Raw genomic sequence first — 27,681 nt, forward strand, 5'->3', positions numbered from 1 at the left:
TCTCTCCTTCTCTCTCTGTGTCTCTTGTATGTATATATATATATATATATATATATATATATATATATATATATATATATATATATATATATATATATATAAAGGAATCTCATTTGTCAAGGGAAAATCATTCTCAACTTGTATTAAAGTAACAGGTAATATTATTTATGGAAATGTAATTAACTTAGACTTCAAGAATTTAACATCAGCAACCAAATCTGCATAAGATCGTTTTTGAGACCATACGACTTTATATATATATATATATATATATATATATATATATATATATATATATATATATATATATATACTGAGAATAAAGAAAATAATATTCCGACGAGATGATGAGATATACAGGAACACACCAAGTTATATCTTTATCAACATTTCTTCTTTATTTCAAAACTTACACAGGATGATTAAATTAAAGAATATAAAACACCAGTACAATATCTGAAAATATACGTGTGAAAATGATATCGTTGTTCTATTTTAGAACGAAAAATTTAGCGTTTCAATAAGTGTATAGCGTTGTGCACGGTGTGACATTTTTTATCGTCATATATCTGCTTAGCTATTTAAAACGATATGGTGCAATTTCTGTTCTTTTTGGAAAAAATATAGCCGTTATAATTCAAATGTGGATGTGTAATTGAAATAAAAAGTCAGTATCTTTGTTTTGTTATTCATTGATTGAGTAGCAGGGCTACACGGCGTTGCTCGGGGAACGTATAAACATTGAGAAAATTTAAGTTGATTTTGAATATAATTCTTATTGTTATTCTTTGGAGAGAGGGATTTTTAATGTCTATGTATCATTTGCTATTTCGAGCAAAAGAATATTTTACCTACCCTAGGATGGCTATTACACATATATGGCATAATTGTACCTTTCCTAAAACAGGTAATTTACAGAATGCATATGAAATAATTTTACCTTTTTGGAACGGGTAATTTACAACACACATTTAAAATATGTTTATATACATATATGAAACAATTTAACATATTCTCGACAGGTATTGTATAACATATATGAAATAATTTCTCTTCTCACTAAGCCTACCATGATTTTAAGGAAATTGAAACAATTTTTAGAAGATGGATCATTAGGATTTCCAAATTAATACGTAAATACATTATGTTGGTTAATGAGTTCGCAACCCTTGCTTCACCATAAAGTTCAACATTACTGCATTTCTTACCTTCCTCACTAAGTGGACTATTATTGTAAGAAAAATTATGTCATTTTTGGAAGAAGTCTCAGCAGAATTTTAAAATTAATGCCTAAATACATTGACACAGTTAAGTGGTTAGACAACCATTGCTTTATTATCAAATTCCACATTACTCTGTTTCATTCTTTCACCACTACCGACAACAATTTTTTTTGGAAAAAAAGACGTGATTTTCAGAAGGCTTTACAAACAAACTCAGCAGGCTGTACAAACAAATACGTTGAAAAGCTTAGTGATTAGGCAACCCTTGCACCATTACAAAATTCCACCTTACTGTGTTCTTTCCCTCCCTACTACTGATACCATCATTTAAAGTGAAATGATACTATTTCTTCACCATAATTCATCAGGTTTTCCAAATAATTACATTGACGCGAATGATGATTAGGCAACTTTTACTTTACCACAGTTTTCAATATTAATGTAGTTCTCCTTGATTCCTGCCACAACCACCAACAACACATTAGTAAGAGAAACGATATTATTTCCGGAATATGATTCCATAGTTACTCCATATTTGTGGAATATGACATTACTCCCTCCAGCCCCACCGAAAAAGTGAAGGTTTGTTAATTACTAGAGAACTTCAGAGTACGTTAAAAAGCAACATAATTATGTGTCTTTCTACTCACCACTACAACTGTGACGGCATTCCCCGAAGTTAACATTGAATATTAAGGAACATGTTCTTAACCACCTACAGAAACTAATAAATTATCTGGGCCGATTATTTCATTACAAAGAGACCAATTAATTAACTCGTATTTCACCATTTTTTATTCTTGTATAGGTTACTAATATCGACAATTATTTTTCATAATTATAACCCAGATTTTGCCTCCTCCCTTTACGAAAATAATAACTTTGACATATTATCTGTGTTGATTATTTTATTACAAACACACCAATCAACTGACATTTAATAATTTTTCATAATCCTTGGATATGTTACTAATATCGACAATCATTTTTCATAATTTTCAACACATTTTCGCCCCCTTACGAAAATAAACACTTTGATATATTGTCTGGGTTGATTATTTCATTACAAACACACCAATCAATTAACTCACATTTCATCATTTTTAATAATTCTTGGATATGTTATTAATTTCGACAACAATTTTTCATAATTTTAACCCACATTATCGCCCCACCCCGTACAAAAAATAACTTCGATGTTTTGTCTAGGCCGATTAATTCGTTACAAATGCACCAATCAGTCAATTCACATTTCATCATTTTTCATAATTCTTAGATATGTTACAAATTTCGACAATCATTTTTTTAATAATTTTAACCAACGTTATCGCCCTCCAACCCTTACGAAAATAATAACTTTGATATATTGCCTGGGGTGATTATTTCATTATAAACATGTTATTGGATTTGTTCACATTTCATAATTTTTCATAATTCATGGGTATATTACTAATTTCGACAATCATGTTTTATATTTGTAACCCACATTATCGCCTCCTTCCTTACTAGCATAATAACTGTGATATATTGTCTGGGCCGATTATTTCATTACAAAGGGACCAATAAATTAACTCACATTTAATCATTTTTTATAACTCTTGGATATGTTACTAATTTCTATAATCATATTTTATAATTTTAACATACATTATCGCCCGCCCTTACGAAAATGATAACTTTGTAATATAGTCTGGGTTGATTTTTTTTTATTACAAACACACTTATCAATTAACTCGCATTCCATCATTTTCATAATTCTTGGATATGTTACTAATTTCGACAGCCATTTTTCATAATTTAATCTACATTCTCGCCCCTCCTCCTTATGAAAATAAGCACTTTGCTTTACTGTCTGGGTTGATTATTTCATTACAAACACACCAATTAGTTAACTCAAATTTCATTATTTTTCATAATTCCTGGATATGTCACTAATTTTGACAATCATTTTTCATAATTTTAACCCGCATTATCGCCTTCCCTAACGCAAAAAATGAATTTGATATATTTTATGGGCCGATTAATTCATTACAAACGCACCAATCAATCAACTCCCATTTCATAATTTTTCAGTTCTTAGATGTGTTACTAATTTCGACAATCATTTTTTTAATAATATTAACCCACATTATCCGACCCCTTACGAAAATAACTAATAAATTAACTCACATTTCATAATTCTTGGACATGTTTTATTTTCGACGATCATTTTTCATAATTTTAACCAACATTTCGCTCCCTCCCTTACGAAAATAATAACGTTGATATATTGTCTGGGTTTATTATTTCATTAGAAACACACCAATGGATTTATTGACGTTTCATCATTTTCATAGTTCTTGGATAGGTTACTAATTCCGACGATAATTTTTTATATTTTTAACCCACATTATCGCCCCCTCCCTTACTAACATAATAACTGTGATATATTGTCTGGGCCGATTATTTCATTACAAACAGACTAATCAATTAACTCACATTTCATTTTTCATAATTCTTAGATATGTTACTAATTTCGAAATTCATTTTTTATAATTTATATTATTTTTTTTTACATGGAGTTCACCTCTTATCAAGGCTCAATGGCCACTCGGGGATAAGGGTTATTGTGTGTACAGTACTCAATGTGATAGTGTAGCAATAATATTGGAGAATTGATAAGGTGCCATTACTTAGGGGGGCGGTTCATCAGGAATTTGTTTGTGTTAGACTTGAAGACATCCAGGTTGAAGTTAGGAGGGAAACAGGCAAGCGGAACAGAGTTCCACAGGCGTGCAGTTCTAAAAATGAAGCCTTGTTCGTGGAATCTACGTTTTGATTTAGGCACAGATAAGGAGTGGGGAAAATTATTGACGGTGGTTTCAGCTAGTCGGGTGGTTTTTGAAAAAGATTGGCGAGGGGGGACCAGAGATTGGAGCTCAGACGAGCACTTGCCATGGAAATAACGATAGAACAAAGATAGGCGCGCAACGTTTTCTGTGGGAAAGAGGTTGCAGGGAAGAGAAAAGGGCATCCCCCACCAAGCCACGAAGTCTATTTTGTACTCTGTCAAGGCAGGATAGGCTGTTTTTAGCAGTTCCTGCCCAGATATGGCAGCAGTACTCCATCTTTGGACGTACTTGGCTCTTATATAGATAGAGAATTGCATCATTAGTGAGATATCTTCTTGAGCGGTAGAAGGATCCCACCATTTTCCCAGCGACCTTGGCCACAGACTTGATGTATGTGTTCCATTTAAGATCAGGAGTAAAGGTCAAACCCAGAAGCTTATCAAAACATGGAGCCTCCCCTAGATGAGAGCCATCCATTTCAATTGATGTCAGATGGGGATCAGAGCGTTGATAATGTAAAGATAGGAGCTTGGTTTTGGATGCATTAAAAGTAACCAGCCACCTCTTCCCCCACTGTACCACGCGCTCAAGATAAAAGGAGAGTGAATCAGAGTGAACGTTGTCATTTATTACCTTTGATGTGTTGCCATAGATGGTCGTGTCATCAGCATAGATCTCAACGAAGGATTTTAGTATGTGTTTTGGGAGATCATTGATGTAGATCAGGAAGAGAGTTGGGCCCAGTATGGACCTCTGAGGGACACCAGCATTAATACTCTGGGCCTCTGATTTCTGTCCATCAACCACTTCTCTTATGAGCCTATCAGAGAGAAATGATTTAATGATCGAGAAAACATTTCCAGTTATACCGTAGCTGGAAATCTTGTGTAGTAGGCCTTTATGCCAAACCTTATCGAAGGCCTTTGATATGTCGAGAGCAATTGCCCTAGAAATGAAGCCTTTGTCGAGAGATTCGCTAATCCTATGAGATATGACCGTTAGCACATCTGCTGTAGATCTAGCAGAACGGAAACCATATTGCGTGTCGCTAAGAAGGTTATTTCTGCTGAGGTGGTTGACTACTTCTCTATTTATTGTGGATTCCAGCAACTTACTCATGACACACAGGAGACTTATTAGTCTGTACTGAGATGGGGATGACTTATCACCTGAATTCTTAAATACACGGCATACTGATGAGGTTTTCCAGGGTGTTGGGAAGCACTTCTCCTTAAGGCAACGCATAAACAGTTTGGTAAGTATGGGGGAAAGTTCTGGTTGTAATTTTTTAAACACTATAATGGAATACCGTCAGGACCAGTAGCTTTACTGGAGTCAAGGTTCTTGATTAGCTTGGCGACCTCACACACAGATATTTGTATGTTGCATAGCGTGTTTTCTGTTATAGGAGGGAATACGGGGAGTTGATGGCCTTCGTCGCACAGGTTAGAATTTGCCGCAAAGTTTTTGGCAAATAGTTTGGCCTTGTCGGATGCTGTCGAGATGACCTCTGGTCCATTGATAATGGTTGGGATAGAACGCACGTTTCGGTTCAGGATCCTATTTGCTATTTACCAGAACTTGTGGGAACCAAGCCGCTGCTCAGCTACTTTGGATTTAACGGATTGAGCATATAGTTCTCTTGCTTTTTATTACGCTTTTACAGTGGTTGCTGGATGTCCTGAAAGCAGCTTTAGTTTCAGTGCATCTGTTACGTTAGTAGCTACGGAAAAAGTGATTTCTGTGTGCGATGGCAGCAGTACATTACGGGGAGAAACATGGCTGGCTGTTAGGTTTTTGTTGGAACTTTTTGGATGGTATGAATTGGTCTATGCCTACAAGTAACCATTCAGTCAGATCTGATACTATAGAGGACACATCCGTTTTAAACATGGAATGGAGAGGTAGATCAGATATGAATGTACGGAAGCTATCCCAGTCAGCCATAGATTATCGGTATACAGTACGGTGGAGAGGTACGCCTGTAGATTTATTATATTTCATTTTTATCTTAACTGATACGACGCAGTGATCGGAGGATCACAGAGGAGATATAACGGAAAATGAGCATAGCTCAGGGGAAGTTGATAGAAAAAGGTCTAGAAGGCTTGCATACTGACCGGTAGTATCGGACACACGGGTGGGATTGCGAACAATCTGAGTGAGGTCATAGGCAATGGCAAAATCATGACAGAACCTCCCCTCCTCATCAGTCTTATTTGAGTGGGTCAGCCATTCCACATTATGGACATTGAAGTCACCGCAAATGTGAATGTTAGCCGAGGGATGAGCAGACAGGATGTGGTCAATTTTCTCTGATATACTCTTAAAGACAGTAACTCCGCTGTTATGGGGGCGATAAAGGGCAAGTATAAATGCGGTGGAGTAAGCAAGTGCAACCCGGAAGCACATATAAGGTAGATTTGTGTCTTCTCTGGAGATATCCCTGCCACATGGGAAGCCATCTTTAATTTAGGCACATATTTCATGCCCGTGGCTATCTTGGGGATCAGATTTAGCTGTTAAGTTAGAGTATCCTTTAATTATGAACTCATCTAGGGAGGTGGTCTTCATTATCTTCCACTTACGAAAATAATAACTTTGTAATATTGTCTGGGTTGATTTTCTGATTACAAACACACCGATAAATTGACTCACATTTAATTTTTTTTCATAATTCTTGGATATGTTACTAATTTGGAAAATCATTTTTCATAATTTTAATCTACATTCTCGCTCCCGTCTCTTTATGAAAATAATGACTTTGATATTATGTCTGGGCTTATTATTTCATTACAAACACATCAATCCATTAATTCACATTTCATCATTTTCCATGATTCTTGGATATGTTACTAATATCGACAATCATTTTTCATAATTTAAACCCACATTAGCGCCCCCTCCTCTTACGGAAATGATAACTTTGATATAACGTCTGGGTTGATTATTTCATTACAAACATACCAATCAACTCATATTTCATTATTTTTAATAATTCTTGGGTATGTTACAAATTTCGACAATCAATTTTCATAATTTTAACCTGCATTATCACCCCCCCTAATGAAAATAATGACTTGTATATATTGTCTGAGCCGATTAATTCATTACAAAGCACCAATCGATCAACTCACATTTCATCATTTTTCATAATTCTTAAATATGTTACTAATTTCGACAATCATTTTCTTATAATTTTAACCCACATATGCCCCCCTCCCTTACGAAAATAATAAATTTGATATATTGCCTGGGTTTATTATTTCAGTACATACACACCAATCAATTAACTCACATTTCATCATTTTTCACAATTCATGGGTATATTACTAATTTCGACAATCATTTTTCATTATTTTTACTCACATTATGGCCACCTCTTACGAAAATAATGACTTGTATATATTGTCTGGGCCGATTGTTTCATTACAAACACACCAATCAATTAACTCACATTTCATGATTTTTCATAATTCTTGGATATGTTTCTAATTTCGACGATAATTTCTCATAATTTTAACACACATTATAGCCGCCCCCCCCCATCCCTTACGAAAATAATAATTTTGATATATTGTCTGGTTTGATTATTTCTATTAAAAAAAAAAACCCAATCAATTAACTCACATTTCATCATTTTTCTTAATTCCTGGATATGTTACTAATTTCGATAATCATTTTTCATTATTTTAACCCACATCATCGCCATATTAAAATAATTTTCTAAATAATAACTTTATTATTTCAGCACAGTTCGTATTCTGATATCAGTTTCTTATTCAATAAATCGTTAAGTGAAAGTACAAAAGAGTTTTACCCCCCCCCCATATTAAGATTTGCTTTCTAAATAACGTTAATATTTCAGCACGGTCCTTATTCTGTATATCAGTTTTTTGTTATTTATAAGATTGTTAGATGAAAGATATATACGGCATAATCACGTTGACACACCGGTTCTCGTCGGATCACCGAAGTTAAGCAACGATGAGCCTGACCAGTACCAGATGGGTGACCATTTGGGACTTCCAAGTGCTGTGTGTGCTCCTTGATTATCTCGGCATTGTTTCCATTCGTCCTGGATATTTCCTTGCCACTGGATTTAAGCAGTGCTGATTCAGGAGAGGTGTGGTTGGAAATGCGCAACCCTTACAACACAATTACACGCGCAGCTTCCCCTACAGGGGGCATCCTTTGTCTTTCGAGACTGAATTGAGGCATCAGATGAAAGATACCTTCCTTTCTTCTTATTAACAATGGCTTTCTAAATAATAAGCACAATCCGTATCCTGTGTGCCATTTTTAAATTCTTAGATGAAAATACAGAATAGTTAAAAACATACGCTCCCCATATTAATAATGGCTTTCTGAATAATAACGCTATTATTTCAGCACGGTCCGTATTACGAATGTCAGTTTCCCTACCCCCTTTTTAAAAAATATATATGAAATATAGTAAGTATGAAATCGTAAATTGCTTCAACCATTTCCAGGACAGATTCCATATCACCCCATCACTTAAAAATAGATATGAAATAAAGAAAATTTGGGATCGTAAACTGCTTCAGCCATTTCTGGGACTGACTCTATATCACACATCTCTCTTAAAAATAAAGATAGAATTAAGGAATATTAAGATCATAAGCAGCCTTAGCCATTTATGGTGCTGACTTCATATCCTCCCTGTCTCTTATAAATATATGTAAATAAAGTAATTTTGAGATCATAAACTGCTTCAGCCGTTTCTGTGCCTGACTCCGTATCCCCACTCCCCACTTCCTTTAAAATATATATAAAATAAAGTAATTTTGAGATGGTAAACTGCTTCAGCCATTTACGGGATTAACTCCATACCTCCCATTCTTAAAATATATTCTGAGTCGATTATTTTGTATCTTTGCTTTGTTTTATTTTTGTTTTTTTTTTAAGGAGGAGATAATGATTGGTAGGAAACTATATTACTCTTACTTGGCATTTTTGCTCAGATCAAAGTGTAGTATCTGTTTTGGTGCAGCATTTCAGCGACCCCCATGCCCCCACATTTGTTTTTAAGAAGAAGATAATGTCTGGTGAAAACAACTTGATTGCTGTGTCTTCATGACTGAGACAATTTTAAATTCTTAGGAGAAAGTAAAGAATAGTAAAAAATATACCTACTCAGATAAAGAATGGTTTTCTAAATAATAACGATATTATTTTAGCTTCTTTAAAAATACCTTTCCCTCTCTATATTAAGAATGACTTTCTAAATGTTATTATTTCACCCCTCCATCTGAAATAAATATGAGATCGTAAAATTAAAGATATATAGGCTTACAAATTCAAAACCGCGAGTAAAATTTATGTATTATTTCATTCTTTTTTATTAATACAAAAAAAAAAAAAAATTGAGTTGGTGTTAGCAGCTAGAAATTTAATCAAAACACCTGGCATTCCAACCTAATATTGTGTTCTCTATTAAGTGTGCGAATGCGCCTGACCGCACAAAATGTCTGCTCGATGTTAATCTATATTTTACATGTAAATTTGCCGATTTCTGTACGCGTTATTCATGCACGTTTTTTTTTTTTTTTTTTTTTTTTTTTTTACACAGTGATCACAAAAGATATTATTCGCTATAAATGATTAATGAATATTATTCCCTGAAAATTTCAGTGCTATGTGACCAGTATTTTATGAGTTTACCTGTTAGATATTTACACACACATACATGCACTGTTTTATTTATATAGAAGAAGATTAAATATGATAATTAGAAGTAATGTATTTTATGGTGTGAGTTAATCTCTGTCTAAACTAAAATTTAATTCTTTTAACATGAGTTTACTTATTAAAAGCGATAAATTATAGAAACCTCCGCATTGTTTAATTGTATTTAAGTTTGCAATAAGCGCTGATTCACGAGGTCTTTGTCGAGATTGATTTAAAGTAAATTTAACGATTTTTGCTTGTCTGCTGTTAAAAGAATGACAATGCTGAAATAAATGAGAGAATAATGCATACAGGCAATTGCTATTATTTTATATCTCTCATGCTCATTGACCCTTTTCTCTAATCCACGTTGAGTTTCACCAACGTAGATATGATGACTTATGGCATGAGACAGTATATTTGATACATTTTTGTTTCGGACATGTTTTGCTGTTTTGATACAAGGTTTTAAAGAATATGGGACTCTGCCGATATTTAACTGACAAATAAGCTTAGCTTACGGCACCACTTCTCTCTGTATTTTCTCCCCTTTTCAATTTAACTTTAAAACATATACTGTGTTCCGAGTTGTCTTTCTTGATCCATATTTGTCCAAACTAATTGCATGCATACTTCCCCTTAATGCCGTATATGTAATGTTTAAAAATATTTGGCCAGTAAGGAGAAATACTCCATTCTAAAGGTTTTTGTTTCCAGAATAAATATTTTGAGAAAGAAACTGATGCGAAAATTGTTGTATCTTCTTTTCTGATATAATTATACTTATTTTGAGTTTGCCTATTTATTGCAAAAAAACCCAATAAAAATACTACTACTACTACTACTACTACTACTACTACTACTACTAATAATAATAATAATAATAGGTTAGTACAAATCAAGTAACGATATGACGGACATATTACTATTTGGGTGTAACTGTGAAAATTGGTCAGTAAAACTTTATGCTAAATAATATATAAAACTAAGAACATATTGTTTGTTATTTTTATTCAAGATTTTTGGAATTTCTGATACAGGGGCAATGCAACAAATAGTATCGATTCGACGAAGAAAAACTCGTCATGAAATTAAAAGAAATAACTCTTAGTATTTTTGTTTTTACAAATACCACTATTGCAAAAAACTTCTTTCCAACTTTGAAAAGCGTCGCTCTGGATAACAAACTGACTACTGAATGGCGCTAGAAGCATTAGCGTTGATCCAAACTTGGTCACTTTGCGTCATTCAATTCAAATATCCAATGGGTAATGCTTATTATATCATTCATGTTTGCTGTATTGACACTAATCCGGTTTTAACAATCGCCGAGGGAAGTTAAATACGAGATGTCTTCAATAAGTTTGGCAAGGGGAAACGAAAGTCAAGCATCGACAAAAAAAAAAAAAAAAACGATAGACCAGAGAAAGGCTCGCAACGTCTCTTTTGTAGGAAAGAGGTTACAGGAAAGAGAAAAGCGCATTATCTACTAGGTTTCGAAGCCGATTTTGAACTCTATCAAGGCTGAGTGCGCTAGCAGCCCCTGCTCAGATGTGGCAACAGTACTCCATTATAAGGCGTATCTGGTTCTTATACAGATAGATAATAGGTTTTCGAGTCATCCCGTGGAAGTTCCAGTAAAACACACACACGGTACAACATTGCTTTAAAGGGGACACGCGGGTGGGGTTTAGTAGACAATCCAGGACCTATTAAATTAGAGGCATTTCTGCGCCCTGTTTTAAAAGGAGTGGACTAGTGACCAGTTGATTAGTTCTGATGCAACAAGAAAACGTTGGCGGCAAGTAATTCTCACCAACTTATTGATTGAAAAAAAAGTGTCAACCCAAGGACCAATTCCTGAGTGATATGTATCCTAAAAGATGAGGTAGTGTCAATGTAGGCTTATATAACGAGAAAATATGGGTTAGGTTAAGGGTTAGGCCAAAGTAAATATAAGAAGTTAAAGTAGTTTGCTTAAAGCATTGTTTAATGTGTATATAAAAGAAATTTAAGTTTGTAGATTATGTCCCGAAATAAAGCATCATTGATATGCCACCTGACTACCTGACGCAAGTAGAAATATAAGAACATCTTACATGTAAAATAATATATAAAAATATATAGATGTATTAATCGAAATCGGAATAATTTGTGCATATTTCCGATGCCAAAAACGATTCTTTTAATTGCTTTTTATTTGATTTTGTTTACAGCAAAATCTTCCACTGCTTGTAGTAATGATAAAATAGAAAATATTAATTGATTTTAAACTAGCAGTAAAAATAAAATTGGCCATCATCTTCCACAGGTGTATTTTTACGCTTGAGAAAATATCTGTACATTTAACGTTCTTTTACGATATACAGGAAAAATAAAAAGTCTGTAGTTCAATAGTTAGATATTTATTACGGATAAGAAACGGTAATTTATCTGAATCGGAAATTTAGGACGAAATCGGTAATTGTATCGGAATCGCTAACAATATTGGAATCGTCCCATCATTAGTGTATATATATATATATATATATATATATATATATATATATATATATATATATAAAAGGAAAGTTACAATTGAATTTACCAAAATGATCCAAGATGGTAAAATAAAAGTAAATTATAAATATTAAAGAATTAATATTTATAAAATTGTCTCAGCCAGATATAAAAGTTCGATAAAACCAAATAGAAAATAGAGCTTATGATATGAGCAAACAGTTAATAAAATATGTTTTTTAACATATTTTATTAACTGTTTGCTTATATATATATATATATATATATATATATATATACACACACACACATACACACACACACATATATATGCGTTTATGATTAGTCATATACACAAATGTATTTATTCAATAAAATGAAACTAGATAGCAGTTTCCATCATTATATCTTTAGTTACTTCAGTGGAGGTATATCCATTGCATCTCTGCATTGTTTTCTTGTAAGGTAAATTATACTTCTTATTTTTTTATGTATTGTTGTTTATTCCAATTCCTCGGATATTATGTTCTCTTTATTTGTAACTTCTGTGCATCCATTTACGTTTTTTTATTATTAAAATAAGTAACACTTTTCAATTTTACATGAATATAATTTTTATTTTAAGTCTATATACATATATGTTTCTTCTGGAAGGAGACACTGATTGATACAGAGAACGAGTGGATTCCTTTATGCATCCTCAGTCTCTTTTGTCGTGTATTACACGTTCCCTATTCTTTTTATTTGTTGTCTGTTCCTACTGACTTGCCTCGCCACGAGGGCAAAGTTAGACACAAGATCGGTTTTAATGTGCGGAAAATAAAAAGAGGAGTACTCTGGGTTGGAACAACTATATATATTGCCTAAGTCTAGAGGAAACCATTCACTGACTGAGGATAGAATAGATTAAATGTAGCATCAGAACAGATGCTACACTTTTTCCTAGTAATTTTTATCTGTTACTTTACTAACTTTCTTACTTTCTATCTCCAATGAAACGTTTTAATTTATTTACTGACCCATAAACCAGCTGGCCGTTTCTCAAAACACTCAATATGCAGACGCGTCTGTTGAAAAGTTTTTCCTCGTGGGGAGTCGAATATATCTAGGATCCTTCTATGGATTGGCAAACTGTATGTCAACCGCAGACTGATCTGTTGGTTGGGTACCAATACTTTTTTGGCTGTCTGTTACATTGGGTTTAAACAAGCTGTGTACAAGAGGGAACAGAACGGAAAGCTTGTTTTCCCTTGAGCGTCTGCCATTTCCTTTTTTTTTTTTTCCAGAATCTAAAGAAACGAACGTTCTTTCGTCGTTTCAGTTTATATTACAACGACAGCCTTCGATCGTGAAACGTGTTGCCAGAAAGAAGAGATGGGGAAATTAATCACATTTGAACTAATCAATAGACATGAATAAATAGACAGCAAAAACAAAGAAAAGTTGAAAAAAAAAACAAGAAAGCAGGAAATAGAGATAGATATAGAATGTTATAGTGAGCGAAATAGATTGTGCGAGATATAGAGCAAGAGTGCTAGAAAAAGAGAGAGAAAAACAAGGGAGGAAGAAAGGGAAGTTGAGATCGAGATCGGGAATAAAGGGTATATATATATATATATATATATATATATATATATATATATATGGCGATTAAGCTACACTTAGATTCCACATTTCATCTACTCTAGGATTCTTCATGCTTCCTAGAGTGGATGAAATGCGGAATTTCAGTGTAGCTAAATCGCCATATATATTTTATAACTTACTAACTAGTTCCACCCACGTGTTGAGCACTGTTGAAGTAAATACTTAAAGTTTACGCATAAATTTATAAAACTGTTGAAGTAAATATTTAAAGTTTACGCATAAATTTATAAATATATAAATTTATAAATATATATATATATATATATATATATATATATATATATATATATATATATATAGTGTATATTTAGGCAGCATTTTCTCATTTAGACAAATATTATTGAATAGCACGGAGTTATTCTGTTTTACAATTTTCCTTTTTATCTTCAATCTCCGAATAGTCCTTTTTGTGTTCTTCTCGAAATTGTATATGTTGAATCCATAATCGCGAGCGCTTTCGACAGAAGTACTTCCATCATTCTCAGGCATATTGTAGAAATATGAGAGGATGCATAGTTATTTCTATTCTCGGTTTGGTATCGAGATGTTAGTTGTCCCTTTCTGTAGGCCTGTCGGTGCTTCTATGTAGATGGGCTTCTGTAAACTGAGGCGAGGAAGGGGGTTATAACCCTGAGATTGCGTTTGGTCGAATAAGAATAAAATATTTTAATTTTTCAACCGGAACCATTGCGCAGAGCCAATACTCAGATGATATTTTAAGTCATTTTGGAGTCGGCCTTTGCCATATAAACATTCGGTGTTAGTTTTGTTTATGTATGTTGTTTCTTTCTGTAAATAGGATGAAGTATGTTCTATTTCGTTTCATGACAATGCAGCCCAAGGAAATCAATAACCGTTTCCAAGCCATTATGAACATTAAAATATAGATCTTTTTTACATTGCGTCTCCAATGATCGCGAGATCCTATTTATTAAAAAGGTGGATAGCAAGTAATAACATACTACACACATTAAATTAGCGTATCTATATACTAGTAATTTAATTTTCGTAGTATATTTTCACCTTTTATTCTCTTTGCTCTTTGCTAATAAATAAAATCTCCCGATCAAATAGTAAATAATCTGGAAACCGTAACAGACATACGTTTTCCATTTAAAAAAATTGTGAGGCTTTACTTTCGACACCAAACTCACATATACTTTCTCTTATATGACCTTATATATATATTAATTTTGAGGGAATTAGACCTAGATTCTAAAGAGCAGAGTATATTTTAATGTATTAGTAAATGTATTAATACTATTAAAAAAACAGTACTCGTTGTAATGTAGATATATAATAAGCTCAATAGGTATAGATATCCAAGAGCTATTTTAATATTGAGTAAAATGATTCATAATTTTAAATTGAAAATCAGTTTCAAAAGAAATACAATGCTAGGTCGATTTTATTTGTTTTTCCTTTTGAAACTGATTTTTAATTCACAATTATGTATCATTTTACTCAATATATATGTATATACACACACACACACACACACACACACACATATATATATATATATATATATTAGAGGGTCGTTCCGACATTTTTTAACTCAAAAACTTGAAAAGCTTCAAGGACGGGAGTGGTACCATTAAAGACAGTTGAAATAAACATTTCTATAAATACCTAGACGGCAAGAGTGACCTTATGATTATAACATCATGATCTGCGCATGTGAGTTCAAATGACCGACTTAAATCCAGCTTAGAATACTCGACAATAAGAACCGAGTTCTTAAACGGGCTGACATAATTATTACTATAATTATTTTTTTAATACCTACAGACACTGGGAATCATCCCTGCGGGGAGTTACGATTACAGCCGGTCAGGAGATTCGAAGCCGGTCACGAAGCTTCCATTAGCAAGGAATAAACCACGCGCACGCGCGTATGTGCGTATGTGCGTGTGTGCCGATATTTACTGAGACTGAAACAATACTGAAATTCGGAAGTGTGAGAGAAAAGATAAACCAAAACCGATAATCGAAGAAATATTGTTGTTATTAATCTTTACAATTATTGATTTAATTTTGAAATGGACTTTTAGAAAGAATATCAGTAAATGCAAAACTTTTAATGTTACCGATGTCCTGGTCGATGGTAAATCTTTTGATATTTCGGGAGAAAATTATTCCTTCTCAAAAAAGAAAGCAAAAGTTTACCGGCATCTTCCCTTTAGACAGATTGGACTCTTTTTCTTTTTTCGGACGTACTTACCTTTTCTACACTGCGTGCGAATCTAACTGATATCTATGCGCAGATTATTTTTACGTATCACACACAAACTGTTTCTAAGATTTTGCGTGATTATTAGCTCGTCTTACGAGACACATTTATACGCGCAATTTGCGAACGTGCCGGTCTTTGATGTGAAATTAAGGATGCTGTGTGACGTCGATGGGTTCTATTACGTTGCCATCTGCAAGGTGGTAATTCGCAGATCAAAGCCGAGTTGACCTCGTCTTCATCGTAAAATTCTTAATATCCTGAGACAACCCAGCAGCCGTTGCTATAAAATCAATGCTGTAAAAAACATGGTTAATGTTTATCCTCTTTTTATTTTCTGTATCAAAAGCCAACATCGACGAGCTGTGCATTCTCTGTATTAACGATAAAGGAAGCATAAACGCCATGTTTTTTATTAGTGCGAGATTATTAAAACTATGAAAAAATAGAGTTTTAAAACAAACATCTAAAGAGAAGAATCTTGGCTAAATTGTACAGTATCCTAAAAGAACAAATACATTGAGGACATTGCCAAGGCTGCCGCCAAGAATGTAGGTACCCTCTTACGTGTTGGAAAATTAATCGGGATCTTATAACTTTATAAAATCACAATTCGCCTAAGCATGGAATATTGTTGTCACATCTGGGCTCGTGAATCTACCACTAGTCTTTCACTCTGAGACAGCTTCCAAAACAGTTCTAATTTAATAGATCCTACATTATCGGCCAAGCTCCAACCTCTATCCCATCGCCGCAATCTTGCATTATCTTGGCTGTTTTACAGGTACCTTGATTGAATATGCTCTGATGACCTCATAGTACTAGTGCCACCTCGATGTGCATATTCTCGACTAACCCAACCAGCAGCAAAATCTTACCCCTTCATTGTTGGGGACCCTAGATACCGACATACATAACAGTTTTTCTATCCTAACATTCAACATTAATTTCTAAGTAAATTAAATAAAACATCCTTTTTCCAATTCTTTAAAAAAATTGTCTAACAAATGCCGTTTAAAACTGGAAAAAACAATGTTCACAATTTTCAGAAACTGTCGATTGCTTCTGACCCAAAAAGAGCATAATTTTTTTTTTTACAACATACAGTTCAAACGAGCGATGGCCATTTCTTTTGTAAACTTTATGTAACAGATGTAAACACCGTCAACCATGATTGACACAAATCCAAAATAATTCGATGTTTTCAACTGTGTGTTTCAGTTAACAAGTTCTTTGTCTTTCTTTTTTTTTGTTTTGCTCGGCACATCGCTTATTTTAAACAGCGTAACGTAATTTTTTCTCCTAATTTTTACATCGAGTGATATTTTTCTTCTGTTCACAATATTTTTAAAAGTTCTATTTTCTTAACTATTTTACACAATTTTACACATATAAAGTTTTACGTACATATGTGTGCGTATGTATTTTTTCTTTCTTCATAAAAGATTGTGCGTGTATACGTGTGTATTTAGTTCTTTTTCTTCCTTTTTCAGACATATTGTGTTTGTATGTGTTTTTCTTTCCTTTTTTTTAATGACACGAAATGTTCATTCCATTTTCAGGGCCTTCTCTCCACGATGTATTTTTCTATAACCCAGATTCGATATCGCATCATCGATACGAATTGGTCTACAGCCAAGAAAAAGTGATATGTTATATAGTCAGGCGGGAGATATATAGTATAAAATGTGTCAATGTTGTATGTGAATATATTCCATAACGACGTACATGTTTAATAGTTGGGTTTATATTTTATCTGTATATTCGTGTACGTGTAAATGCGTGTATCTATATACGTCGTATCATTTAGTTGATCGTCTAGTGTGTATATTTTAACATTTATGCAACAGTTCTAACAGGAAACGATTGACGTGGACGTATCGAAACAGTTGTAGACAAACAGTTCTTTTTTAACGGATGTAAATAACACAACACATACCTGAATTATTTATGAACGTTTATTCTTATGATCAGGATGGTATTTTCAGAGATTACACGTTCTTTATATCTTCACTGCCCGAAGTGACGCCACTTCCCACATTCCTTTTGCGATATTTTATGTCAATCATTTTTCCCCCAAATTAATTGTTTATTCTTCTAATCATAATAATTGATCCAGCAACCCGCCGTCGCTCGAATCAACTACTACTACTACTACTACTACTACTACTACTACTACTACTACTACTACTACTGTTTTGACCCTTGGCTATGCTTGGCACAGTAAACACAGATACTACGCTATGATCACAGCGTAAAGGGTCATAACATTACACCTCTAGTACGTGACAAGTCTGGCACAAGTTTAACTCACCGGAGAAGTACTCCTCCCCCCAAAAAAGAGCGCCTTCGTTGTGCCACACCTCAAGTCCCCACAATCCTGTGTCAGATAGCACCCTCTTACGTTCCAATGACAATATTTCTTGTTCGGAGTAAAATAAATTCACAGGATATTAACTCACTCCCCAAGACTTCCTATCCTATTCATAATTCTATAAATTGTAAATCAATTTTTTTAAAATTATTTTTTAAGATGACAACTGATAATTTGTATTACTTGAATCATTCGAACTGCTGTTATAATTTTGGATAGCATTGTTACAACTTTTCCGCCGACGAAACGTCCTATCTTCTTGAGGTGCATCTATTTACTTGCCTTCTTACGGAGTCAGAGTTAGGTACAAGACCGGATTTGATATGGGGGGAATTACACTCTTCTCTCCAGTCTAGAAATATTTTTCCTTCAGTAACTAATGCGAAGCATGACTGCTTGGAATCCTCTGCAGATATTTTTCATGAAGTTAGCATGTGAGTAAAGATCACAAAGGTTTCTAGTGATGAGCGTATTTCTTTTATGGACGTGGATTAACTGCCTAACAACTGAAGTCACAGAGAAACTTCCTTAGATATACCGAACCCTTGATTATAGTAGGGGACCAGATTGCAGCTGTCAACAAGAGGGATGGATAATGGTGTTTCTCCTTCTAATATGGTAATACATTTATTTTTTTAAAGAACTGGAACAAGTTGATCAAAGGCTGATATGCCTATATGGGCATACACAAACGACGGTATGTGAATGTTCAACATTTCCTTATCTGTCGTCTGTCAGCTAATCAGTACAGTTTGAAATGTATTGCTAAGTATAATAATACAAAAGACTGCATAAAGGGAAGTATGTTATCACCTTCTCTCCTCATTTTTAATAAATAGCATCTCCCGATCACCGGAAATATAAATAAAATTAATGATGTCGCTTTTGGTCCGTAAATAAAACTGAAATATACCGTCTTGGTCTTCAGACTAGTATCCATGTCTATCTAAAGATGATATAATGATATTAGGATATTGGAGATAAACCGTAATAATAAGATATATTCGGATATTACATTTCTGATATTACATTTCTGATATTACATTTCCATTGTATTGAACATAATAATACTTGTGCGATAATAAAACATTTGGACGATTATAGTTATACTTTGGCATCGTTTTTGGATAATTTTTCTATTGCAAGAAAGCTCGCTCTTCACACAATAAACTGTCGTACGATCACACGCTTAAAAGACACACAAAGTGATGACTTTCTTGTAAAAAAAGTGTAATTTAAACTTCATGATTGACGAAATCTGATGTATGGCTTATAGCTATTCTTTCTTGAGATTGTCGTTTACAAATTAAAAAAAAAAAAACGGCGAGTAATACGGTCTCACATTTCCTGTCATTTCACGCTCCATTTATTTACATGTGACTTTGGAATTCTTCCAATTGATTCAGTGTTCGGAATTAATGTTTGAAGCCAAAGCCTAAACCAGAAGAAAGACTTTACTTTTATAAACGATTCTACGTTTTTTTTGTTTTATTTTGTATTTCTTCGATTATTATTTGAGTAAGAGCACTTAGAAGAAGCATACCTCCGCCACACCTTCAGAATATCCACACAAATGACCTAAACATTGACGTTTTTTTATGTTTATCATAAGCAAACAAAATAAAACCTAACCGGTATTAATTTTAAATTAAGTATTATTTTAAATTAAGTATTAATTTTAAATTAAATATTACTTTTAAATTAAGTATTAATTTTAATGTATTATTCATATTACATATCTTCTTCTATATTAATAAAACAGTAGATGTCTGTAAATATTTAATCGTTAAACTATCGGTCATATAACACTGAATTAAACAGGAAACAGTCATAATATACCAAGGATGGTTTATAACGAGTAAAATCTTTATTAGGATAAATGAATGACGTGTAAGGAAATATGTCGGCAAGTTGAAATGCATAATGTTCATTTCCATTTCTATTAGTAAACATATCATAAGTAAAAATGGTTTTATTTTATGACTTTATTATCTATACGTCGGTGTAGCTTGAACAGTGATGAAAGCGGCTTGATCTATAATGTTTTGAGTTCGATTCTAACTAATGGCACCGAAGCCGGTTTTTTTTTAAAATCCTTTGAATGCATATATATATATATATATATATATATATATATATATATATATATATATATCATAATGTTTTTAAGGATACAAAATTTAAATATTGCAATTAGAAAGGAAAGACTTTTATGATTCATGATTAAAAGTTAATTTGTATATATATAAATATATATATATATATATATACATTCCAGAGGAAAAAAAGAGAAATAGGAAGCCAGCTGACCGGTTTCGACCCTCGCTTCTCGAAGCTGTATCGAGGGAATTCTTAAGACAAGGAATGAAAAAGCGATTAAAATTGCGTTTCATTCAATTTACGGGGAGGCAAAAAATGTGGGAAAACGATTAAAATAAGCATTTAGTAATTTATTAATATTTTATTAAATGAATTTAATTCATTATTGAGCTATGTGAAAGCATAGGCGGCCAGAGTCAGGTGAAAACCTTATTGATATTTAAACTGTTCCGCTTACTGAACCGGACTTCCTGTTTTAGTTTAAAATAAATAAGTAAATTGGTATGAAAGATGATAGTGAAACTTTTTTTTCACATTTGTATTTTTTTAAACATATTTTACAAAAATAAGTAATACTGTTTTACAGTTTGTATTTTTTTAAATAGAATACAATGCTTTTTTGAATGGTGCGAATCTGTTAATTAGTTTTGTTTATTTGTAAATTATATTTTTGAAAGAAAAATAATAACTTTCACAAAAAAATTACAGTCGGATTTCATGCAATTATTGCTGAACTAATGTTTAACACTCTGCAACATCAGAGAAATTTCTGTAGGTAATTTACAGCACTAATTCCTCACATCGTTCGGAAAGTTCTGACTGCAGATGAAGAACGTATGTGCGATTATTTTTTGACAACTTTAATCAGGGAATCTCATAGGGAGAAACATACATTACAATTGTTAGCATGCCATGGCCTAATTGCAAATATGCCTGGCATCAGAATAATAACTGATGGTTGGCGAGCTTATCTACCTAACCATGTTGGTATTAATCATAAGTATAATATTGTAGACCAAACGACAGTATTGTACACACCAATCGTGTGAAAGGTCCATGAGGTAATTGCAACAGCAGATTAAGAGCGATGCGAGGAACGAGCGCCAGAAAGTTCGTAAGTTACCTGCAGGAGTTTCTCTGGCATCCCAGTGTTAAAAAAAAATGACTCCAGAAATATTTTATATGAAATTTGTGTGTATTGTCTTTATTAATATTTTTCTTTTCCAAAAATATATTATACTAGCAGGACCAGTGTACCAGCATTTCCCGGTGGAAGTATGCCTCCGCCCTAATTACATGTAATATTGTTTGTGGCAATATCTTTAAGAACAGAACTTGTGCTTTTTACATCCGGCGCATCGACAGGTGTAATAAAATGTCTTTTAGTGACGCCATCTATTATTTTTAGTAACTTTCATAGTTTATAAAAGGGAAGAATTGTATTCCAGAATATAAGAATGGCCAGGGTTTAGCCAACCAGAATGGCGGGCATGTGACTAAAGAGACTTTATCATTTGTGGAGCGGGAAATGGAAATAGTATAGTATATTTATTTAGTATATTTATGCATGTAAATACCAGGTAATAGCGATGCAAACAAAATATCGTAGGAAAATAGAGGATTTGTCCCGGTGTCAATTGCTAGCAGGGAGAGCACTGAATATCAAGAGAGAAAAATAGGAACTCTTTTGCCGGTATTATCGGGTTAGATGTATTGAATGTGTATGTGGCATCTCTTGTTGAAAACCTACGATACTTTTGTACCGAGGGGAATTTCTGCAATCAAAATATTATATAAAGAGATGATTAAAAAAAATAATTCTATATTTTTGATATAAAATATGAATAAATATATCATATAATATATTTTTACAGTACTAAAAACAATTCAAACCAGACTTTCGTATCTTTCTGTATCGCCAAATATTGTTGATATCGCCAAAATTATTGCATATATATATATATATATATATATATATATATATATATATATATATATATATATATATCGCTGCGTATAGAACTGCTCCAACTCGTCATTAAAAATCTACATGTTTCAAATCTATCTTTTCCATGACGTAATCACTACATGAAGCCTAAAGATCTTTTAGGGTTTTTGTCATGTATCTCTGTTTATATTCTCGTAAGTTTAAATTCCATCTATCAAATTAACACCAAGTTAACATTCCCGAGAACTATTTTATGCAATTATTTCAACTTAACATATCTTTTCGCATCGATAACATTTTTCTATCCAACAATTACAATAATAATACTCATCCTAATAATCGACTATTTTATTTTCCTGTGTTTTCCGGCAGACAAACAACATTACACTTTTATTTTTATTTAAAATTTGTTAATTATGATCGCTTTACGATATGATTAAAGTTTAATTTAATGTATAAATTCTTAGGTTATTAAACCTCAATAGAAATTGGTGAAATATTCGTTATTTTGCAGCGACCGTGTTTCGACAAACTAACCATTAAAAATATTTGGCCTTATGTATATATATATTTTGGAAATCTCGATTTTATCATCACACCAGGATAGAATATATTACAGACAATATATTATTAATTTTTTCAACCAGTATACAAACAAAACAACACAGAATCATGAAACATTCTTTTCCCATTATGAAAGGTCAAATTACTGGAAATAGACGGCATAATCACGCTGACGCACCGGTTCTCCTGAGATAACGGAAGTTAAGAAACGTTCAACCTGGTCAGTACCAGATGGATGATCAATTTTTGAGAAATATCATGAGTGACCGATTTGGGAATACCAGGCACTGTATGGAAGGGGACGTCGACATCTCTATGCAAAAGTTGAAAAAACGTAACGTCGTCATCTCCACTAACGAAGATGTACGTGCGATTGGGAACAGTTTGTGAATTTTATATTCCCATAGAATTTTCTCCTACAAAAGAAGCCGGTAAAACCCGCTTTAGGGTAAATACCGCGGTTTCATTTTTATTTTCATTTTCATTTCATTTAAAATAATCGGAAAAATATTCAAAAACTTACGATAATTTTACTTTAACAATAAACCATTGATTTTTAATTTTTCTGCATTTTTCGTTTGTATACTAGGCCGTTGTATTATTTTATTTAAACTAATCGCATTTTATGAGCAACTTGTGATACAACTACATTTGAAGTTATTAGACTAAACTTTAGATTACTTTAGATTATATATATATATATATATTTATATATATGCATATATATATATATATATATATATATATATATATGCATATATATATATATATATATTAGTGTGGGGTGTATTGATAGATAATAAATTTGTCGCGTATCATTGCGAGGTCGATTTTTATGTGAAAAAAATATTTATTTTTTGAAACACTATTTCCAGTGTTGAACTTAGCCCCTAGCTTCTCCATTAATTAAAGTAGACGATCAACCGATCTACCCTCCTTCCACTGTCCATACGTTGCTGTCTCTTTATTACTTTTGTTTAGTTGTTTCTACAGTTTTAGTACTAATGGCAAGTAGACGATTTATAGCATAAACAAATAAATATTAATCAATTCAAGATAAATGATGCCCCATGCCCATTGTTAGGCCCTCTTATAAGATTTACGATGATTTACTTACATATGGTTTAAAAAAAATAATATATATATATATATTTTAAATAAAAAAAATATTTTAAATTATATATATATATATATATATATATATATATATATATATATATATATATATATATATATATGGTGCTAGTGCGCGTACTGATCCGCGCTATTTTTTAAATCGTATTTCCAAGTTTAAATAAAGTTTTATGATATGTTTTTTTTTTATTTAATTGTAAGATTAAAGTATAGAATAGGTACAAAACACCCTCCCCATGTTAAGGACGGCTTTTTAAGTAATAACGTTATTATTTCAGCACGGATCAATAAGTGCACTAGTACTATATATATATATATATATATATATATATATATATATATATATATATATATATATATAAGTGAACGTGTCTGTTTATCTGTCTGTCTAAAATTGACCTTTTTTTTGCTCAGCATACACCCCATCCAGGGCAACGCCGAGCACCCATGATAGTATATCTATGAAAGTAAACGTGTATGTGTGTCTGTGTGTTTGTCTGTCTGTGTACATTTCTCTACGCAAAAACTCTGTCAATTTTTAGTCTACAGACTCGAAATTTGATTTACAGGGTACTGAGATTTGGGAAAATCTATGTGATCGGGGTTCGGCCAGAAATTCTACTGTTAAGGGGTCAAATTTCAACGATTTTACCTTTGAGAACTCTACCACAGTCTTCCGACAATTTTGGTCTAAACACTTGAAATTTTAGATATAGGTTCCTTGGACATGGATCTAACTTAATAACTTAATTTAAGTCCAAAGCAATAAATGTTAAGGGGTCATAATAGAGGTCAAAGTTAAATTTTACATAAAGAGTATTCAGAGATTGGGCAAGCCTTTTAATCGGTTTGGGTCGAAAATGTTTAGTTACCAATATATAAATGTATGTATGTATGTTTGCATATCTTCCTAAAATTTTGCCAGAGGCGACGGATTTTACCAAGATCAGTATCGTTTTGAAGTTCGACCTTTCAGACGACAAATATCGAAAAATTGGCTAAAAACATTAATATATTCACCTTCAACTGGACACTTTTCTGCAGTGTGGGGTCGCGTTTTTCGCCGATATTTTTTGAGTCATCTTCTCCTTTCGATTATCTAGCCTTGATTTAAACACATGTCACATCCGGTTTGGTGGTGGTCGTAACAGCAAAGGCGTCAGGTTTTTTCCCGTTCTTTACCTACTTCGCGGTACGGGTTCGAGTCTGCCTTCCTACTACCCTTTTTTATTTTGCTGAACATACACATCCAAACATCCGGACAACATTGGGCTGAAATGCTAGTATATATATATATATATATATATATATATATATATACAGAGAGAGAGAGAGAGAGAGAGAGAGAGAGAGAGAGAGATCATTCTATATTTATTCTTCCTTCTCCATAAGGGACAATTGGTCAACCCCCTAATTATTGTTCATAAGAAATATTAATAACACGCAGACGACTTCATTTTCTTTGAAAGTCAGAATAATTAATTTATAGACTTTACGAGACTGAAAAGGTGGCCTTTTTTTCTTCATTATTTTTGTCTACACACAACACTACGGACTGCACACAAACAGGATTGTACTATTTTTTTCAAGTTCTTAATTACAATATTGCTACTTATTTTGCCTTCGGGTTAAAAAACAGTGAAAATAAAAAAAAAAACAGTTTTTTTTTTCAATTTTAAATGGAAGGTTCTGTTTATATATTATCTGTTAAATTCAAGTAAAATAGTAAAATAAATATATAAAATTAATTTATGTGATATATTTATTGCTAAAATCTCACAAGAATCAGAGTTACCCTAATCTTCACAATGCGCTTCCACTTTCCTTTCACCACGTTTGCTTGAAATTAAATATATGCAACATTTCACTGCTTACCTCTTATAGCTATATTCTAAATGTCATAATGATCGGTTAATTACTTTAAAAGCTAATACAAGTATGAATACATAACTTTATAAATATGTATATCTGTGCCATTAGCATATCAAGCGATGCTCTTTGTGTAAACAAATAGAGCTTAAACATTTGGACAATGTTTTAACATTGCTAATTAATTAACAAATCTTAGCAGCAGCCAAATAGCTTAACGATTAAGAGTCCCGATTGTCTCCAAAGCAGTCAAGTTTCAAGCCTGTCTTAAATAGTTGCTTGTCACACTTATCAGCTGTAATACAGCGAAACGTGTATTGATTATAAATACTCACAATTTTTGGTTGAGCACATTGGAAAGTGTTAAACAAACTGTCACTTTGCGATGCTCTTTGTGTAAACAAATGGAGCTTGGGCGTTTAGGCAATATTTGAGCATTGTTAATTCATATACCAATCTTAGCAGCAGTCGAATAGCATAACGGTCAGGAGCCCGACTGTCTCCTAAGCGGTAGGTAGTTGCTAGTCTAGTCGCACTGATAGACTGTGATACAGCGAAACACTACTGTATATGAATGCCTATATATATATATATACACACACACACACACACACACACATATATATATATATATATATATATATATATATATATATATATATATGTGTTGTGGAGACGCCTACTAATTAACATAGGCGGGTGAGTGAGATATGTAAGGTATCAATCACCAATACCGGGAAAGTCCGGCAACGACCGCCAAACAGGCAAGACGCCTATGCTGTCTCCAGTACGACATGCAACACGCCACCTGCCGGAATATCTCCAACTGAATATATCTGAAGACATGTAAATATGTATATAACTTTTCTTCCTAATATATATATATATATATATATATATATATATATATATATATATATATATAAACTACTGCAATAAAAGTCATCATACAAAGTGTTGTTCCCGAGAAAGCTGAGTCCGAATAGCACTTAAACATTTATAACACAGTTACTCTACTTGGTTTATACATATCACTTAAATATTCTTTTAAATAATACGGTCAATAGGTGTCTTCTGCCTTTCTGATAATTACACTGTGAAACAAATTTCAGGTTAAAAAAGTACATGCCACATAAGCCCTGTTTTGGTGTAAGAAAAATAGCCTGATACTAAATCTGACCTTTATTAATCACGTTTTCCATGTAGTTTAAATCATATTGTTATTGTTATTATTATTATTATTATTATTATTATTATTATTATTATTATTATTATTATTATTATTATGAATAAAAACAAAATTGTTTCTTAACTTTCCGGTGTTGAGTATCATCCTCATTTTTTTTTTAATTATAGCAGTTGTCTGACAACGTTCCAAGTTTACATTCTACTTTTTTCCATCACTGAAATATCCTGATAGAATTCCTTGCCATGTTCATCACTCACATTACTTAAATTCTCTTTCAAATTCCCGGAAGTGAAAATTTTACAACCCCCCCCCAAAAAAAACTATACCTAATTCGACAAAATGAACGTAAGAAATTGATCATCTATGTCACTCACTGTGC

The 27,681-nt window shown here is 32.7% G+C and overlaps 1 pseudogene; it reads left to right on the top strand.

Annotated features, from left to right (window-relative positions):
* Positions 1-7,981: 7,981 nt before the first annotated feature.
* Positions 7,982-8,098, top strand: LOC145284147 (5S ribosomal RNA; annotated as a pseudogene).
* Positions 8,099-27,681: the final 19,583 nt, after the last annotated feature.

This window comes from Euprymna scolopes, chromosome 8, assembly GCF_053919585.1.
Source record: "Euprymna scolopes isolate OS-2025 chromosome 8, ASM5391958v1, whole genome shotgun sequence".
NCBI lineage: Eukaryota > Metazoa > Mollusca > Cephalopoda > Sepiida > Sepiolidae > Euprymna > Euprymna scolopes.